Genomic DNA, 7500 nt, shown 5'->3' on the forward strand with positions numbered 1-7500 from the left:
GTGGTTTGCTCCGTGCTGCTCGGAAGCAACCACGCGCGAGCGGACGCACACGAACACAAGACAACCGAAGCGTGCCGTCGCAAGGGTGCGACATGAACGGTGGGGCGGGTGCCGGGCGGCGGGGGGTGCGTGTGCAGCAACAAGGGTGGTGAACACGATCGTTGGTGGTCAAGCTGTCAAGACCCTCGGGCCACACCGGCTCGGAGTCGCCGGTCGTCGGCGCAGCGTGTGTCCGACGGGGGGTACACGGCTTCCCTCCCGACAGGGAATCAGGCACCGGGTTCAGCTACAAAATACGGTGCGACCGGCTCGCGCCGTCCAGGCGGAAGAGGCACGCCACACGCACGGGAGCAGTGTGCGACCCTTTTAGTTCTTCCTTTCGTTGCCAGAGAACGTGTGTTCGGCCACAGGAACGGGGACACAGTGCTAGGAAAAGCCGACACTGAGGACTCGGAGCCTGCCCGTTCCAGGGCTCGAGATATTGCCACTGCGATCTGCTCGACAGAGAGAGAGCAAACGCACGCCTCGGCCTCACAAGGGCTGCGAGAATTCTCGGTCGATGTCCGTCTGTGACTCGGGGCGGCGGGGGAACCCACACAGCACGGGGAGGGTCAACCGCTCAGCCTGAACACCAGCCCACAATAGCGCTGGCCCGCCGAGGGCCCTCCCACGTCGGACACGACTCGCCTGATCGTTCGAGAGGTAGGTGCCGAGAGGTACGCCGCCGTGTGCGGAAGGAAGCAACAACGACTGGCCGCCACGGGCGTGACCTCTCGCGCCCGAGAATCTGCTCTCGGCCAAGGCTTTCGGCGCTCGCACGACACTTGCAACCAGCCGGCGTGCGGCGCCTGACTTCAATCAGGTTTCTGGGAACGCCCCGACATGTGCCTCTGTGCAACCCGTTAACCGTGACACATGCGACTGCAACCCAAGGGAACCAGGCACGGGAACGCCGCCGCCCCGCGTCGCCTGAAAACAGACTTGGGCACCCTGGCCTCCAGGTGTGCCCGAAAACAAGACAAGAGGTGCCCAGTCACAAAGGCTAAACCTCGACAGACATTTTATAATGTGTCTTCTACCATATATGTCTGTCTCTTCTTGAATTATTGTACAAGGATATATATATATATAATTGTGTCTTTGTTTTCTCGCCATTAAAAACTTTGTAAGTGTTTCTCTCTCGCCACAGAAAAAACACTTTGTCTGTTTTTTTTACAAGTATGTTTCTCACACAAGAGTTCACAGAAACACATTGTTTGTATCAGAGTTACCGCCGGCTCGGACTCTGACCGATTTTTAGGCCGGCAAATGAGTTCGAAAAGTCCGTCAAAATTGTTGCTAAAACCCCTTGAGGACTTCCGAGTGCTCATTGGTAAGGCCTTCGATTTGAAATCGGGACCGTACCTCAAAGTAGCACTTTCCTGGGTACTTTCAAAGTGCTACCGCTGCCAGAAAATGTTCTAAAAATCGTGTTCCCGAAAATCTCCGGGCACCCCGCCAACCCCTCGTGACGCCAAATGCAAATGGCAAATCGGCGGGAGGTCGCCCGGTAGTCCATCCGAGGAAGGCGCTCCAAATCCCCGCAAATCGACTTTTTCAAAACCTCATCGGCACTACCGAGGGCAAGTGGTTAACCAGCTGTCCGAGACACTCGACCACAAATGCAAGTGGCAGCTCGGCGGGACCAATCCACTCCACCTTAGCGGGAACACCCCCACTGTGTCCCCGGTACCACGGCTGGACACGACCTCATACACTTCCGAGGGCAAGTGATTAACTAACGGTAGGGTGCACTTTTCATATATGCACGTGCCCCATCGGCGGGACCAATCCACTCCTCCGTTCCGCTCTCCTGCAACCTTGGCCCCGGTAAAGCGGCGGCACAGGACCTCATAGACCTCCTGGAAGTCGCCAGAGGCTAAGTCCGACTGGTTTATGACTTGCCACTGCCTGGACCTGCCCCCACAGGCTAAGTCCGACTGGTTTATGACTTGCCACTGTCTCCACCTCCCTCCACAGGCTAAGTCCGACTGGTTTATGACTTGCCACTGTCTCCACCAGCCTCCACAGGCTAAGTCCGACTGGTTTATGATTTGCCACTGTCTCCACTGGTTCATGACTTGCCACTGCCTGGACCTGCCCCCACAGGCTAAGTCCGACTGGTTTATGACTTGCCACTGTCTCCACCTTCCCTCCACAGGCTAAGTGCGACTGGTTTATGACTTGCCACTGTCTCCACCAGCCTCCACAGGCTAAGTCCGACTGGTTTATGATTTGCCACTGTCTCCACTGGTTCATGACTTGCCACTGCCTGGACCTGCCTCCACAGGCTAAGTCCGACTGGTTTATGACTTGCCACTGTCTCCACCAGCCTCCACAGGACAAGTCCGACTGGTTTATGATTTGCCACTGTCTCCACTGGTTCATGACTTGCCACTGCCTGGAACTGCCTCCACAGGCTAAGTCCGACTGGTTTATGACTTGCCACTGTCTCCACCAGCCTCCACAGGCTAAGTCCGACTGGTTTATGATTTGCCACTGTCTCCACTGGTTCATGACTTGCCACTGCCTGGCCCTGCCTCCACAGGCTGAGTCCGACTGGTTTATGATTTGCCACTGGTTCATGACTTGCCACTGCCTGGACCTGCCTCCACAGGCTGAGTCCGACTGGTTTATGATTTCCCACTGGTTCATGACTTGCCACTGCCTGGACCTGCCTCCACAGGCTGAGTCCGACTGGTTTATGATTTGCCACTGGTTCATGACTTGCCACTGCCTGGCCCTGCCTCCACAGGCTGAGTCCGACTGGTTTATGATTTGCCACTGGTTCATGACTTGCCACTGCCTGGACCTGCCTCCACAGGCTGAGTCCGACTGGTTTATGATTTGCCACTGGTTCATGACTTGCCACTGCCTGGACCTGCCTCCACAGGCTTAAGTCCGACTGGTTTATGACTTGCCACTGTCTCCACTGGTTCATGACTTGCCACTGCCTGGCCCTGCCTCCACAGGCTGAGTCCGACTGGTTTATGATTTCCCACTGGTTCATGACTTGCCACTGCCTGGACCTGCCTCCACAGGCTGAGTCCGACTGGTTTATGATTTCCCACTGGTTCATGACTTGCCACTGCCTGGACCTGCCTCCACAGGCTGAGTCCGACTGGTTTATGATTTGCCACTGGTTCATGACTTGCCACTGCCTGGCCCTGCCTCCACAGGCTGAGTCCGACTGGTTTATGATTTGCCACTGGTTCATGACTTGCCACTGCCTGGACCTGCCTCCACAGGCTGAGTCCGACTGGTTTATGATTTGCCACTGGTTCATGACTTGCCACTGCCTGGCCCTGCCTCCACAGGCTGAGTCCGACTGGTTTATGATTTGCCACTGGTTCATGACTTGCCACTGTCTCCACCAGCCTCCACAGGCTAAGTCCGACTGGTTTATGATTTGCCACTGTCTCCACCAGCCTCCACTGGTTCATGACTTGCCACCGACTCGGCCAGCCTCCCCAGGCGAAGCGCGGGCGTTTGGTGACAATTCCAAGGCAGACCAAGGCAAACACGGCCCCTTGCGCGGCGGGGAGCCGTGCCCGGCCTCGGCGGGGCGTCGGGCCGCCGTTTGGAGCGCCGGCCGAAAACCCGAAAAAAGGGCGAAAATCGGAAAGAATTCGCGCCCGATCGGGCCGAGCGGCCGGCGGGGCGGCAGCCCGGGTCGGTCTCCGCAGACCTGGAGGCTCGAGGGGACCTTTCCGACCAAAGTCCATTTCTCGATTTTCCACCTCCTACCAATCTGCAGGTACCCCGCCAACCCCTCGGGACGCCAAACGCAAATGGCAAATCGGCGGGAGGGCGCCCGGTAGTCCATCCGAGGAAGGCGCTCCAAGTCCCCGCAGATCGGCTTTTTCAAAACCTCATCGGCACTACCGAGGGCAAGTGGTTAACCAGCTGTCCGAGACACTCGACCACAAATGCAAGTGGCAGCTCGGCGGGACCAATCCGCTCCCTTTAGCGGGAACACCCCCACTGTGTCCCCGGTACCACGGCTGGACACGACCTCATACACTTCCGAGGGCAAGTGATTAACTAACGGTAGGGTGCACTTTTCATATATGCACGTGCCCCATCGGCGGGACCAATCCACTCCTCCGTTCCGCTCTCCTGCAACCTTGGCCCCGGTAAAGCGGCGGCACAGGACCTCATAGACCTCCTGGAAGTCGCCAGAGGCTAAGTCCGACTGGTTTATGACTTGCCACTGCCTGGCCCTGCCTCCACAGGCTAAGTCCGACTGGTTTATGATTTGCCACTGGTTCATGACTTGCCACTGCCTGGCCCTGCCTCCACAGGCTGAGTCCGACTGGTTTATGACTTGCCACTGCCTGGACCTGCCTCCACAGGCTAAGTCCGACTGGTTTATGACTTGCCGCTGCCTGGACCAGCCTCCACAGGCTAAGTCCGACTGGTTTATGACTTGCCACAGTCTCCGCCAGACTCCACTGGTTCATGACTTGCCACCGCCTCGACCAGCCTCCCCAGGCTAAGTCCGAGCGTTGCGGTGGCCATGCCAGTGCCGACGAGGTCTGATCCGGTCCCTCGCGCTCCGGGGAGCCGTGCCCGGCCTCGGCGGGGCGTCGGGCCGCCGTTTGGAGCGCCGGCCGAAAACCCGAAAAAAGGGCGAAAATCGGAAGAAATTCGCGCCCGATCGGGCCGAGCGGCCGGCGGGGCGGCAGCCCGGGTCGGTCTCCGCAGACCTGGAGGCTCGAGGGGACCTTTCCGACCAAAGTCCATTTCTCGATTTTCCACCTCCTACCAATCTGCAGGTACCCCGCCAACCCCTCGTGACGCCAAACGCAAGTGGCAGACCAGCGGGACGGACCACCGGTAGTCATGCCGGGAATGAGGTCTCGGCGTCGGCATAAGGTGGGTGGATCGGACCCCATCCGGCCTACGGTTCTTTTTCAAAACGGCGCCCCCGGCCCCCGCCGGCGGCGGCCTTGGCGGCCGGGTGGGCGCCCCTCCTCGAATCGCCACCCTGCCCCGGGGTGAGCCGCTTCGCCGCCGCCCGGCGCCGTCAACAACCTTGTCCTGGTTTATGACTTGTCACCGCCGCTGGTTTATGACTTGTCACCGCCGCTGGTTTATGACTTGTCACCGCCGCTGGTTTATGACTTGTCAGCACCGGCGGACGGCCTCTCGCCGCCCTTTGGACGCCCCGGCGGCGGACCGTGACCCCCCACGGCTGGCCCGCGCGGGGCCCGCCACCCGCCCAAGGGGCGCCCCCTGCCGTTCGCCCACCTAACGCACGGCTGGAACAGCACCAAGCCCCGCAGCCGGCCAACGGCGGCACACACTGACCGCAGCCCACCGGAGGCACGTCGGGCCGTGGCCGTACCCCGCCCGACAGCGCCCCCTGCGGGCCACGGACCAGGCGGACGTTGGGACGAGACGATCCCCGGCCGAGGCGCTCTCTGAGCCCGCCAGGGACCGGTGCACCGCCGGCGGACGCTGCACCCGGTACACGAGCGCCCTCTGCCCGCCGGGGACCGGTGCACCGCCGGGGGAGTCTGCACCGGGCCCAGGAGCTCCCTCTGCCCGCCAGGAACCGGGGGGACCGCCGGCGGAGGCTGCACCGGGCCCAGCAGGTCACTCTGCCCGCCAGGGACCGGGGGGACCGCCGGCGGAGGCTGAGCCCGGCCCAGGAGCTCCCTCTGCCCGCCAGGAACCGGGGGGACCGCCGGCGGAGGCTGAACCCGGCCCAGGAGGTCACTCTGCCCGCCAGGGACCGGGGGGACCGCCGGCGGAGGCTGCACCGGGCCCACGAGCTCCCTCTGCCCGCCAGGGACCGGGGGGACCGCCGCCGGAGGCTGCACCCGGCCCAGGAGCTCCCTCTGCCCGCCAGGGACCGGGGGGACCGCCGGCGGAGGCTGCACCCGGCCCAGGAGGTCCCTCTGCCCGCCAGGGACCGGGCGGACCGCCGGCGGAGGCTGCACCGGGCCCAGGAGCTCCCTCTGCCCGCCAGGGGCCGGGGGGACCGCCGCCGGAGGCTGCACCGGGCCCAGGAGCTCCCTCTGCCCGCCAGGGGCCGGGGGGACCGCCGCCGGAGGCTGCACCCGGCCCAGGAGCTCCCTCTGCCCGCCAGGGACCGGGGGGACCGCCGGCGGAGGCTGCACCGGGCCCAGGAGCTCCCTCTGCCCGCCAGTGACCGGGGGGACCGCCGCCGGAGGCTGCACCCGGCCCAGTAGCTCCCTCTGCCCGCCAGGGACCGGGGGGTCCTCCGGCGGAGGCTGCACCCGGCCCAGGAGGTCCCTCTGCCCGCCAGGGACCGGGGGGACCGCCGGCGGAGGCGGCACCGGGCCCAGGAGCTCCCTCTGCCCGCCAGGGACCGGGGGGACCGCCGCCGGAGGCTGCACCCGGCCCAGGAGCTCCCTCTGCCCGCCAGGGACCGGGGGGTCCGCCGGCGGAGGCTGCACCCGGCCCAGGAGGTCCCTCTGCCCGCCAGGGACAGGGTGTAACGCCGGCGGAGGCTGCCTCCGGCCCAGGAGGTCCGTCTGCCCGCCAGGGACCGGGGGGACCGCCGAGGAGTCTCTGCCCGTCCCAGATACTCCCTATCCCTACCCCTAACCGTATCCCTAACCCTATCGCCTAACCCTAACCCTATCCCTAACCCTAACCCTAACCCTATCCCTAACTCTAACCCCATCGCCTAACCCTAACCCTATCCCTAACCCTATCCCTAACCCTAACCCTATCCCTAACCCTAACCCTATCCCTAACCCTAACCCTATCCCTAACGCTAACCCTAACCCTATCCCTAACCCTAACCCTAACCCTAACCCTATCCCTAACCCTAACCCTAACCCTATCCCTAACCCTATCGCCTAACCCTAACCCTATCCCTAACCCTATCGCCTAACCCTAACCCTAACCCTAACCCTATCCCTAACCCTAACCCTATCCCCTAACCCTAAACCTATCCCTAACCCTAACCCTAACCCTAGCTCTAACCCCATCGCCTAACCCTAACCCTATCCCTAACCCTAACCCTATCCCTAACCCTAACCCTAACCCTAACCCTAACCCTATCGCCTAACCCTATCCCTAACCCTAACCCTATCCCTAACCCTAACCCTAACCCTATCCCTAACCCTAACCCTATCCCTAACCCTAACCCTATCGCCTAACCCTAACCCTATCCCTAACCCTAACCCTATCGCCTAACCCTAACCCTATCCCTAACCCTAACCCTATCGCCTAACCCTAACCCTATCCCTAACCCTAACCCTATCCCTAACCCTAACCCTAACCCTATCCCTAACCCTAACCCTAACCCTATCCCTAACCCTAACCCTAACCCTATCCCTAACCCTATCGCCTAACCCTATCCCTAACCCTAACCCTATCCCTAACCCTATCGCCTAACCCTAAACCGAACCCCAACCGCAACCCCCAACACCAAAAGGCACCGGGCCGTAAGCCTGCACCCGCACCGGCAGTGCCCTAGCC

Source organism: Scyliorhinus torazame, unplaced genomic scaffold, assembly GCF_047496885.1.
Source record: "Scyliorhinus torazame isolate Kashiwa2021f unplaced genomic scaffold, sScyTor2.1 scaffold_1459, whole genome shotgun sequence".
Classification (NCBI taxonomy): domain Eukaryota; kingdom Metazoa; phylum Chordata; class Chondrichthyes; order Carcharhiniformes; family Scyliorhinidae; genus Scyliorhinus; species Scyliorhinus torazame.